Source organism: Mesoplodon densirostris, chromosome X (assembly GCF_025265405.1).
Source record: "Mesoplodon densirostris isolate mMesDen1 chromosome X, mMesDen1 primary haplotype, whole genome shotgun sequence".
In the NCBI taxonomy this organism is placed as follows: Eukaryota; Metazoa; Chordata; class Mammalia; order Artiodactyla; family Ziphiidae; genus Mesoplodon; species Mesoplodon densirostris.
Window position 1 is genome coordinate 115,716,166 of NC_082681.1, and position 13,203 is coordinate 115,729,368.

General features: G+C 46.6%; 1 pseudogene; it reads right to left on the bottom strand.

Moving 5' to 3' along the window:
* Window positions 1–2,749: 2,749 nt before the first annotated feature.
* On the bottom strand, window positions 2,750–4,173 carry LOC132482670 (melanoma-associated antigen B17-like; annotated as a pseudogene).
* Between the last annotated feature and the right edge of the window lie 9,030 nt (window positions 4,174–13,203).

Consider the following 13,203-nt stretch of genomic DNA (forward strand, 5'->3'; position numbering starts at 1 on the left):
TGTTATGGTTTTCACGCTCCACTCCAGCCTTAGGTCCTCACCCCAACTCCTAGCACAACCTGGAAATTTCCCCTATGCTGAGTCAGCCAGCCTCAGAGCAAAGTCCTCACCACCCTGAGTCCCCAGAAGTAGAAGTCAGAGTAGGCCACGTGTAGCCACAGCTATTTCTCAGGGGCTTCTGAGGACTAACAGCAGAGGGCAGGATTCTCTGGGCTCCACTCTGCTGCAGTAGTCCTCAGTCTGTCAGGATCTGGGACTCTTCCCTCTACTGACCCGAGTCCTCCGGAGCTGGAAGCAAGTGGGTGACACATGGAACTGCCCCTGCCTGGGACTTCCCAGGGCCGAGAGGGTGGTGGGGCCGTGCATGTGTTCCTCTGTCTTTTCGGTTGGGCGTTCCCCTTGGTCCTCACTCGGAGCCCTTACGCTGACTCTTCCCGTGACCTAGGGAGGCCTGTGCTCTCATACTGCAGCCTTTAATTCCCTGAGACCACCTAGGAGGATGTGAGGGTTGCCTCACGTGGGCATGACTGCCTGTGGTCACTCATGGCCGACAGTAAGGGAGGGATTCTGTGGCGTCCCCACTTTTATGATTTGGGTGGTTCCCTCAGTCCTCGTGGTCCTGTGCTTGGCTCTTGGCATGACCTGGAATTCCTCCCTGTGCTCACCTGAGGCTGGCCCCTGAGACCAAGTGCCTCATCTACCCGAGACGCTCTAAAAGGAAAGGTGTGGGGCGCATCATGCCAACATTCCTGGCTTTGCCAAGGGGAGGCGTCCAGTGGCAGGGCTGTGTTCTACGTGGAGTCCCTCTATCCCCATTTAGAGACACTAGATTTCCAGTCTCTACTGAGTGAGGCTGTTCCCCATAGACCAAGGCCCTCGCCTCCCTGAGACCACCCCCGGTGGAAAGAGGGGGCACGTCAGCCCGAAAGCGTTGTCCTGGGCCTCCTGGGGCTGACGTCAGGGGTGGGACTCTGCATTCTCCTCTGTTCTGGAGTGAGTGGTCCTCTTGCTCCTCATTCAGGGTCCTCATCGTGAGGCCTGACCAGACCCAGGCCTCCACCCTCCACTCCCCTGAAGCTGTGCTCGTCGGAACAAAGGCATTACCTTCTTGGAAATTCTGAATTGGAAGTCAGGATGAACCAGATCTGTCCAAAGCTGTTGGGGTCTTCTGAGGAGCAGGATTTTACAAGGCTCCACTCTTCTGGAGTCAGTGGCCCCTCAGTCCTAACTCGGGTTTCTTACCTTGACTTCAGGTAGCATATGGGACTCCACCCTCCCTACTGTCTGTCTGCCAGCCTCAGGCCAAGGCTTTCACCTTCCTGAGACACCAGAAGGGGAGGTAAGAGACCTATTCCCTGGCTACCCCTGCCAGGGGCCTCTGTGTGGTCCCCCTTTGTTATGGGGAGTCCACTCATCAGCACCCAGTGTCCTCACCCTGAAGCAAATTAAGGCCTGTTAGGATCTCCTACCTGGGCAGAACTGGAGATGCTGCCACAAGACCAAGGAACTCACCTCCCTGAGAACCTCTCCACCCTTGCCCCGGAGGAGGAGAAGGGGTACCTTCAGACAGACAGCTCTGCGCATGGCCACAGAAGGGAAGAAGCAGGGTATACTTTGTGGGGCCCCCTTCTGTTCTAAGGTCCTCACCTTGAGTAACTCTCAGAGGCTGGGACTCCTCCCTCCACTGACCTGAGGACACAGCTCTTAAACCAAGGCTTTTATGTCCCTGAGAAACTTGAAGAGTAAATGAGGAGATGCTGATCTTTTCAGGGTATCTGACGGTGCATATGTAGAAGACCCCATTGTCACCAAAAATTTTTTTATTTATACCATTCACTTATTCAGCGTTACTATTACTGTATTCCACAACAGTGCTTTGGGAACAGGGCCCCTTTTATCCCATGAGATACATTTTGGAGTGGTGAGAAGAAAAATGAATTAAAACACGTAAGGTCTGGCTTAGGCTGGGAGGAGTGGAAGAGTGTAGGCTCTAGACGATTCCAGACCAGGGGACTAGACCCAGCAAGGTCCCTTAATCAGTCTTATGAACTTGAGAAATTTGCAAGTTATTCACCTATAAAGGGAGTCTGCTAAATCCTATCCTGCATGAATGCTGGAATGTTATGTACTACATGGAAAGCAGTGGCATACTCATTAAGAAATATTGGGTTTTTGATGAATGGCAGTTATGATATGATTATTATGAACCCCCAAAATACCACCCTCCCATCAGAGTTTATTTTTAATCCAGTAGGTGGCAGAGAATATGCGGTGCACCAAGACAAAAGAAACAAATACTCACAAATGAGCTAAATCAGTCAAAGTATCTTTTATTTCTACCAAAAGAAAGTTTCAAACAAATAAGGCAAACCATGAATTAAATACCTTTTACTGTGTTTTCTCCATTTTTTGTTTCTAAATATTTTCTGTGGTCGCCTTTCACATTTCCATGAAAATCTCTATTGCACTGCCATGTTTTCTACTTCTGGATCATACAGAAATTATAGATGGTTCATGAATTTCTTTTATATATACCAAAACTGTAACTTTAGAACTCTTTGAACAGCAATAAGTATGCAAGTAATATCATTCACGTATTCGTATTCTTAAGAAAACACACTATCTATTACAAGAAAAAACATTTGAAAAAACCTAAATAAATCAATCAATAATATATAGAAGTTACTAGTTTAAAACAGGAAGATAAATGAGATCTATACTTTGTTCCCTCCACCCCTACTACTCTGCACTATTTAGGAGCCTGACTGCTCTCTTCCAAAACAAAGTGAGCAATCTGCCCGCGGCCTCCCTCCCTACATGTGGGAGGAGCTGCGGGCCTTGGCCCTAGAAGGTGCCCTGCCCTCAGCAACAGCTGCAGCCCTGGCCGCGGCTCTCACTCTCGCTCTCTCTTCCTCATCTTTCAGAGCCTCCTCATAGAGATCTGGGAAGGCACTGGGCATATTACGAACCCTCTTCGTCATAAACTCCAGCACTTCCATCTTGCTGGTTTCAGCATCGGCTCTCGGGCCCCACAGGAACTCATGGCATGGAGGATCGCTGTTGGGCACCTGGCGGTACGTCAGGTAATTCTGCTTCAGGAAATGTATGATGAGCTTCTTGGGGTCCCCAAAGATGAAGTGGCTACTCCCAGCATACAAGCCCAACGAATTGAGGAATTCCCAGAGCTCCTCCTCGGTGGCCCGGTTGCCGTTTGTGAAGATCATGCCCAGGAGAAACATCAGGAGACCGGACGTGGGCAGCCCCGAATCATCACTCGGACTTCCCTCACTGGGGACGGCCAGCTTTCTGATGAGGATGTAGCAGTGACTTTTGACGTCGAGCTCCTTCAGCTCGAGGCCAAAGAGCAGCTCCAGGCACTCAGAAGCTCTCCTGAGGATCTCAGGGAAGTGCTTCTTGTACTTCCTGTTGACAGCCTTCAGCATTGCTGCCTTCGGGATGGGCTCCTTCGTATTGTACTTATCCAGCAGGAACTGCAGCAACTTGCCTTCTTCCTTGTTCAGAGGATCGGTGTAAGTGCTGTGAACGGAAGGTGCTTCCTGAGCGGTACTTGCACTTTCCTCTTCTTGGCTCTGGGCACCCTCTTCAGATCCTGGGCATGAAACCCCTGCAGCACGAGAGCTCGTGGCTGGGCCTCCCTGAGGCTCCTGGCGAGTGCCAGCAGCAGGGGAGCTCGGGGAAGTACCCCGAGAAACAGAAGCGGGGGAGGAGGGCGACTCTTCTATCTCTGCCGCCGCCTCAGTGGCCTGGGCACCCTTGAGACTCTGAGTCTCCTCCCGGGCCTGGCGGCGTTTCTCCCGGGCACGGCGCTTGCTCTTCTGGCCCCGAGGCATGATGACACAGGTCAGGGCCAGCAGGCGGGAGCGTGGGCAGGAAGGCAGGCAACGAGGGCACCTGGGGGAGGGACAAGGAGATGCTGTGAGCACCTTCAGCGGGGAGAGTCCTCCCTGGCTTTAACCAAGGCCGCCTCTGCAGGGTCCGTGAGGGCACTGCCCGAGGGCCCACAGGGCTCCTGTTCTCCTGCTCAGCCTGTCCCCTGAGAGCCCTGTGGAGGACGGTCGAGTGAGCCTTGGGGCACAGCCAGCCAGCCCTGCCTGGGCGGTACGGGGGTGATAGTGAGGGCTGGCAGGGGAGGTAGGTCCCCGCGGTTCCCATTCAGAGTCAGGATGACAGTTGTTGGCAAGACTCCCCCCCCCCCCACCCCATGCCCTCTGCTGCTCTGAAGTTGACACCACCATCCTCCGTGACACCCAGGAGGAGGAAAGGAGGGAGCGTTCAGCCCACCACCGAAGGGCCCTGGGACCCTCCCTTCTGCTGCCTCGTGGCTGCCCCTTCAGAACAAAGCTCTAACCTCCCTTGGACCTGGCAGAGGAAATTACGGGCAGGCTCGGCCTGACAGTCCTTTCTTGGGAGTTTAAGGGTTGGCAGGAGGGGACAGGCCGTGTTCTCTCTGGCCCCTTCTCCTCGGGGTGGGTGACTCCCTTAGTCCTCACTCGGGGTCCTCCCTGGACGGCCGGTGCAGCCTGGAGCTCCTCTCTTGCCCCGAGGGCCATCTGCTCGCACCAGTGCCGGCACCTGCCTGAGTCTCACTAGGAGGCAGTGAGGGTGACCAGGCGGCCGCACGTGGCAGAGTTGTACCAAGCCTGCAGCGTGCGGCAGACAGGTCGAGGCCCTGTGGCTGGCGGCCCCACTGGCCCTCACTCAAGGGCTTGGGCTGACTCTTGGCGGTGCTTAGGGACGCGCCTTCTGCTGGCCTGCACCTCCCCTCTCAGACAGCAGCCCTCCCTTCTCCGCGTGTGGCCAGGAGGAAGCGGCTGACAACAGGGGAGGGGTTCTGAGGTGCCCTTGCGACGGGGAGGACGGTCCTCACCCTAACTCCTCCCGTGCCCTGGAAATCCTCCCTCTGCTGACCTGCGGCCAGCCCCTCAGAACAAGGCCCCGTCCTCCCTGGGTCTCCCGCGTCCGTCCGTCCGTCTGCGTTCACACTGAGGGAGCCCCTCAGTCTTTAGACCTGCCCGGAAGCTCCCAGGCCGACGTCAGGGGCGAGGTCTGCGTGGCCGCCATTTTGGGGTGTGGAGCCCCTCGGTCCCCACAGGGGTCCCGTCCTTCACAGGGCCTGGGACGCTCCCTCAACTGAGGTGAGCCAGGGTCCACCAGCCTCAGAGCGAGGCCTTCCTTGCCCGAGACCCCGTGGGGGAAGCGGATGGACTTTGGGCCTAACGGCCAGGCCCGAGCCTCTCGGGCCGAGAGCAGGGGCGGGGTGGGCGGGGCCTGTTCCGTCTCTTTTCAGAGGGAAAGTGGATTGGGGGTGTCGCGGGCGTCCCCGCACTTCTAACTGGGGTTACCTCACACTTTGACACCTGAAGAGACGTGGGATTCCTCCTGCGGCTCACCCTCACCGGACGGCAGCTCTCAACAATGGCGTCGCCCCCACCGCGTGTGTAGGAGGACGTCACATCCGGTCATGCGCATCTGGGCTCCAGGAGCACAGCATGGGGGGGCGGGGGCTGGGGCCGGGGCGGGGCGGGGCAGGGCGGGAAGGGGGTCGGAGGGTGGTTCCAGGGGAGCTTCCCGCGGGCCTGGCACGAGGCCCTCTCGTTGACTCTTGGCAGGTTCTGGGACTTTTCCCTCTGCTGAGCTGAGTCAGCAGGCGTCACACCTTGGCTCTCATTTCTGTCGGCACCCCCAGCTGGAAGTATCTGGGGGCCTGAGCCTCACAGCCATGCCTGGGTCCCCCGAGACCGACAGTGAGGGCTCTTTGGGGCCCCCTCTTCTATGGTGGATGGTGCTCTCAGTCCTCCCTCAGTGTCTTCTCTTGACTCCCTGTAGGTGCTGGGCTACCTCCCGTCTGCTGACCTGAGGCCAAGGCCTCACATCAAAGACATCAACTCCCTGAGACTGCTGGTGTGAAGTGCAGGCACGTCTCATCTGGACACTTCTGCCTGGAGCCTCCCAGAGATGGCTGCTGCAGGTAAGATGAGCTGAGGGGAAAGGAGGCGAGACTCTCTTCTGTGGTTCGGAGCCCGTCAGGTCTCACTCAAGGTCGTCACGTTGACTGCTGGCAGGGCCTGCGATTCCTTCCTTCTCTGGTATGAATCCATCCCTGTCCCCAACCATGCCCCACAGAATCCCAGAGGAGTTAGTGAAGGGGCGCCTTAGCCTGACAGTTCTCACTGTGGTCTCTCTTTGTTGACATCAGGGGCATTGCCCAGAAGTTCAGAAATGAATTTCTGTCCTTTTGTACAAGTACTGTGTTACTTGCTTTTCTCTTTGAGTCCGTGTGTGATAGTCTATTAAGATGATCATTTAAAAAGGCCAGTCGTCATCCACGAACAAAGTTTCAGATGGTTGTTTCACAGCCTGTGGACCACACTGCCACATCCAGCCCAATCTTTGGTGTCCCATGCTCCTGGCATGCGGGCTCTGAAATGCTGCCTCAGGTTCCTTCAGTGAAGCAGTGGAGAGTCATGGTCCCAGAGCACAGTGGAAGAATCAAGGGCTCAAGTTTAAAGGCTTTCCTCTAATCAATCCTGTCATCTGCCTCTCTTGCAGGCTACAGACCTGTCTCGAATTCAGGGCATCCCCCTACCTGCCCACACTCAGGTTCTAGTTCAGTGGCGACTTATTGCCCCTCAGGGATTATTTAGTTTTGTGTTTTTGCGTTTGTTAATGTTTTTTCTTTATTCCTTCTGTAATGTTTCCATGGTTGATTTTGGGTACAGGAAACAGTAGCCCATGTTTGATTGTCATCAGCTGCTATGGATAAGGTACTAAATCTATAAATGAATTAAGCAAAATCGATATTCTTACAATATCTGTGCTTCACGAGTATACATAACATACTATTCTGGTTGAGACTTCTTTTTCCTACGTCAATCAGGAAATTCTTATTGTTGCCTCCATGTAGATTATATGCATTTTTGTATGGTTTCTTTCTAGGTATGTTTTTCATATTGTTGCTTTTGTCTATGTTGTTTTTTCTTTTTTCTTTTTTTTGATTTCTTTTAACATTTTTATTGGAGTATAATTGCTTTACAATGCTGTGTTAGTTTCTGCTTTATAACAAAGTGAATCAGTTATACATATACATATGTCCCCATATCTCTTCCCTTTGCATCTCCCTCCCTCCCACCCTCCCTATCCCACCACTCTGTGGTCAGAAAGCACCGAGCTGATCTCCCCATGCTTTGCGGCTGCTTCCCACTAGCTATCTATTTTACCTTTGGTAGTGTATATATGTCCATGCCTCTCTCTCGCTTTGTCACAGCTTACCCTTCCCACTCCCCATATCCTCAAGTCCATTCTCTAGTAGGTTTGTGTCTTTATTCCTGTCTTACCCCTAGAGGCTTCGTCATAATTTTTTTCTTAAATTCCATATATATGTGTTAGCATACAGTATTTGTCTTTCTGTTTCTGACTTACTTCACTCTGTATGACAGACTCTAGGTCTATCCACCTCATTACAAATAGCTCAATTTCGTTTCTTTTTATGGCTGAGTAATATTCCATTGTATATATGTGCCACATCTTCTTTATCCATTCATGCGATGATGGACACTTAGGTTGTTTCCATCTCCGGGCTATTGTAAATAGAGCTGCAGTGAACATTGTGGTACATGACTCTGTTTGAATTATGGTTTTCTCAGGGTATATGCCCAGTAGTGGGATTGCTGGGTCGTATGGTTGTTCTATTTGTAGTTTTTTAAGGAACCTCCATACTGTTCTCCATAGTGGCTGTATCAGTTTACATTCCCACCAACAGTGCAGGAGTGTTCCCTTTTCTCCACATCCTTTCCAGAATTTATTGTTTGTAGATTTTTTGATGATGGCCATTCTAACAGATGTGAGGTGATACTTCGTAGTTTTGATTTGCATTTCTCTAATGATTAGTGCTTTTGAGCATCCTTTCACATGCTTGTTGTCGATGTGTATATCTTCCTTGGAGAAATGTCTATGTAAGTTGTCTGCCCATTTTTGGATTGGGTTGTTTGTTTTTTTGATATTCACCAGCATGAGCTGCTTCTATATTTTGGAGATTAATCTTTGGTCAGTTGCTTCATTTGCAAATGCTTTCTCCCATTCTAAGGGTTGTCCTTTCGTCTTTTTTATGGTTTCCTTTGCAATGCAAAAGCTTTTTAGTTTCATTAGGTCATATTTGTTTATTTTTGTCTTTATTTCCCTTTCTCTAGGAGGTGGGTCAAAAAGGATCTTGCTGTGATTTATGTCATAGAGTGTTCTGCCTATATTTTCCTCTAAGAGTTTTATAGTGTCTGGCCTTACATTATGTCTTTAATCCATTTTGAGTTTATTTTTGTGTATGATGTCAGGGAGTGTTCTAATTTCATTCTTTTCCATGTAGCTGTCCAGTTTTCCCAGCACCACTTAACTGAAGAGGCTGTCTTTTCTCCACTGTATATTCTTGCCTCCTTTATCAAAGATAAGGTGACCATATGTGCGTGGGTTTATCTCTGGACTTTCTGTCATGTTTCATTGGTTTGTATTTGTGCTTCTGTGCCAGTTTCATACTGTCTTGACCACTGTAGCTTTGTAGTATAGTCTAAAGTCAGGGAGCGTTATTCCTCCAGCTCCATTTTTCTTTCTCAAGATTGCTTTGGCTATTCGGGGTCTTTTGTGTTTCCATACAAATTATGAAATTTTTTGTTCTAGTTCTGTGAAAAATGCCAGTGGTAGTTTGATAGGGATTGCATTGAATCTGTAGATTGCTTTGGGTAGTAGAGTCATTTTCACAAAGTTGATTCTTCTGATCCAAGAACATGGTATATCTCTCCATGTATTTGTATCATCTTTAATTTCTTCCATCAGTGTCTTATTATTTTCTGCATAGAGGTGTTTTATCTCCTTAGGTAGGTTTATTCTTAGATATTTTATTCTTTTTGTTGCAATGGTGAATGGGAGTGTTTTCTTAACTTTCAGATTTTTCATCATTAGTGTATAGGAATGCCAGAGATTTCTGTGCATTAATTTCGTATCCTGCTACTTTACCAAATTCATTGATTAGCTCTAGTAGTTTTCTGGTAGCATCTTTAGGATTCTCTATGTAGAATATCATGTCATATCCAAACAGTGACAGTTTTACTTCTTCTTCACCAATTTGGATTCCTTTTATTTCTTCTCTGACTGCTGTGGCTGAAACTTCTAAAACTATGTTGAATAATAGTGGTGAGAGTGGGCAACCTTGTCTTGTTCCTGATCTTAGTGGAAATGGTTTCAACTTTTCACCGTTGAGTTTGATGTTGGCTGTGGGTTTGTCATATATGGCGTTTATTATGTTGAGGTAAGTTCACTCTATGCCTACTTTCTGGAGGGTTTTTATCATAAATGGGTGTTGAATTTTGTCAGAAGCTTTTTCTGCATCTATTGAGATGATCATATGGTTTTTATCCTTCAAATTGTTAATATGTTTTTTACATTGATTTGCATATATTGAAGAATCCTTGCATTCCTGGGATAAACCCCATTTGATCATGTTGTGTGATCCTTTTAATGTGCTGTTGGATTCTGTTTGCTAGTATTTTGTTGAGGATTTTTGCATCTGTGTTCATCAGTGATATTGGCCTGTAGTTTCTTTCTTTGTGACATCTTTGTCTGGTTTTGGTATCAGGGTGCTGGTGGCCTTGTAGAATGAGTTTGGGAGTGTTCCTCCCTCTGCTCTATTTTGGAAGAGTTTGAGAAGGATGGGTGTTAGCTCTTCTCTAAATGTTTCATAGAGTTCACCTGTGAAGCCATCTTGTCCTGGGCTCTTGTTTGTTGGAAGATTTTTAATCACAGTTTCAATTTCAGTGCTTGTGATTGATGTTATATTTTCTATTTCTTCCTGGTTCAGTCTCAGAAGGTTGTGCTTTTCTAAGAATTTCTCCATTTCTTCCAGGTTGTCCATTTTATTGGCATAGAGTTGCTTGTAGTAATCTCACATGATTCTTTGTATTTCTGCAGTGTTAGTTGGTATTTCTCCTTTCTCCTTTCTAATTCTACTGATTTGAGTCTTTTCCCTTTTTTTCCTTATAAGTCTGGCTAATGGTTTATCACTTTTGTTTATCTTCTCAAAGTACCAGCTTTTAGTTTTCTTGATCTTTGCTCTCGTTTCCTTCATTTCTTTTTCATTTATTTCTGTTCTGATCTTTATGATTTCTTTCCTTCTGCTAACTTTGTTTTTTGTTGTTGTTCTTCTTCTTTCTCTAATTGCTTTCAGTGTAAGGTTAGGTTGTTTATTTGAGATTTCTCTTGTTTCTTGAGGAAGCATTGTATTGCTCTAAACTTCCCTCTTAGCACTGCTTTTGCTGCATCCCATAAGTTTTGGGTCATCGTGTTTTCATTGTCATTTGTTTCTAGGTATTTTTTGATTTCCTCTTTGATTTCTTCAGTGATCTGTTGGTTATTAAGTAGTGTGTTGTTTAGCCTCCATGTGTTTGTATTTCTTACAGATTTTTTCCTGTAATTCACATCTAGCCTCATAGTGTTGTGGTCAGAAAAGATACCTGATACGATTTCAGTTTTCTTAAATTCACCAAGGCTTGATTTGTGACCCAAGATATGATCTATCCTGGAGAATGTTCCAGGAGCACTGGAGAAGGATGTGTATTCTGTTGTTTTTTGGATGGAATGTCCCCTAAATATCAATTAACTCCATCTTGTTTCATGTGTCTTTTAAAGCTTGTGTTTCCTTATTTATTTTCATTTTGGATGATCTGCCCTTTGGTGAAAGTGAGGTGGTAAAGTCCCCTACTATTATTGTGTTACTGTAAATTTCCCATTTTATGGCTGTTAGCATTTGTCTTGTATATTGAGTAGCGCCTATGTTGGGTGCATAAATATTTACAGTTGTTATTTCTTCTTCTTGGATTAATCCCTTGATCTTTATATAGTGTCCTGCTTTGTGTCTTGTAATAGTCTTTATTTTAAAGACTATTTTGTCTGATGTGAGAATTGCTACTCCAGCTTTCTTTTGATTTCCATTTGCATGGAATATCTTTTTCCATCCCCTCACTTTCAGTCTGTATGTGTCCCTAGGTCTGAAGTGGGTCTCTTGTAGACAGCATATATATGGGTCTTGTTTCTGCATCCGTTCAGCCAGTCTATGTCTTTTGGTTGGCGCATTTAATCCATTTACATTTAAGGTAAGTATGGATATGTATGTTCCTATTATCATTTTCTTAATTGTTTTGGGTTCGTTATTGTAGGTCTTTTCCTTGTGTTTCCTACCTAGAAAAGTTCCTTAGCATTTGTTGTAAAGCTGGTTTGGTGGTGCTGAAGTCTCTTAGCTTTTCCTTGTCTGTAAAGGTTTTAATTTCTCCATCGAATTTGAATGAGATCCTTTCTGGGTAGAGTAGTCTTGGTTGTAGGTTCTTCCCTTTCATCACTTTAAATATGTCCTGCCACACCTTTATGGCTTGCAGAGTTTCTGCTGAAAGTTCAGGTGTTAACCTTATGGGGGTTCCCTTGTATGTTATTTGTTGCTTTTCCCTTGCTGCTTTTAATATTTTTTCTTTGTATTTAATTTTTGATAGTTTGAATAATTATGTGTCTTGGCATGTTTCTCCTTAGATTTATCCTGTATGGGACTCTCTGTGCTTTCTGGCCTTGATTGACTATTTCCTTTCCCATATTAGGGAAGTTTTGACTATAATCCTGCAAATACTTTCTCAGTCCCTTTCTTTTTCTCTTCTTCTTCTGGGACCCCTATAATTTGAATGTTGGTGGGTTTAATGTTGTCCCAGAGGTCTGTGAGACTGTTTTCAATTCTTTTCATTCTTTTTTTCTTTATTCTGCTCTGTGGTAGTTATTTCCACTATTTCATCTTCCAGGTCACTTATCCATTCTTCTGCCTCAGTTATTCTGCTACTGATTCCTTCTAGAGAATTTTTAAATTCTTTTATTGTGTTGTTCATCATTCTTTGTGTGCTCTTCAGTTCTTCTAGGTCCTTGTTAAACGTTTCTTGTATTTTCTCCATTCTATTTCCAAGATTTTGGATCATCTTTAGTGTCATTACTCTGAATTCTTTTTCACGTAGACTGCCTATTTCCTCTTCATTTGTTTATCCTGGTGGGTTTTTACCTTGGTCCTTCATCTGCTGTGTATTTCTCTTTCTTCTCATTTTGCTTAACTTACAGTGTTTGGGGTCTCCTTTTCACCGGCTGTAGGTTCTTAATTTCCGTTGTTTTTGGTGTCTGCCCCCAGTGGGTAAGCTTGGTTCAGTGGGATGTGTAGGCTTCCTGGTGGAGGGGACTAGTGCCTGTGTTCTGGTGGATGAGTTTGGATCTTGTCTTTCTGGTGAGCAGGACCACGTCTGGTGGTGTGTTTGGGATGTCTGTGACCTTTCTATGATTTTAGGCATCCTCTCTGCTAATGGGTGCGTTTGTGTTCTTGTCTTGCTAGTTGTTTGGCACGGGGTGTCCAGCACTGGAGCTTGCTGGTCGTTGAGTGGAGCTGAGTCTTAGTGTTGAGACAGAGATCTCTGGGAGACGTTTTGCTATTTGATATTATGAGGGGCCAGGAGGTTTCTGGTGGACCAATGTCCTGAACTTGGCTCTCCCAACTCAGAGGCTCAGGCCTGACACCCAGCCAGAGCACCAAGACCCTGTCAGCCACATTGCTCAGAAGAAAAGGGAGAAAAAAAATGAAGAAAAATAAAATAGTTATTAAAATAAAAAAGTATTACAATGAAACATTAAAAAGTAATAAAAAAGAGAAGAGAGCAACCAAACCAATAAAGAAATCCAGCAATGATAACAAGTGCTAAAAACTATACTAAAAATAAATGGGCAGACAGAACCCTAGGACAAATCGTAAAAGTGAACCTATACAGACAAAATCACACAAAGAGGAATACATGTACACACCACAAAAAGAGAAAATAAAATATATATATATCAAAAGAAAAAGGAAGAGAGCCACCAAATCAATAAACAAATCTAACAACGATAATCTCTAAATACTAAAAAGATCAACATAAAATAGAAACAAATTAGATGCAGAAAGCACACCTCAAGTCTACAGTTGCTCCCAAAGTCCACCTCCTCAATTTTGGAATGATTCTTTGTCTGTTCAGGTATTCCACAGATGCAGGGTACATCAAGTTGATTGTGGAGAGTTAATCCGCTGCTCCTGAGGCTGCTGGGAGAGGTTTCCCTTTCTCTTCTTTGTTCGCACAGCTCCCAGGGTTCAGC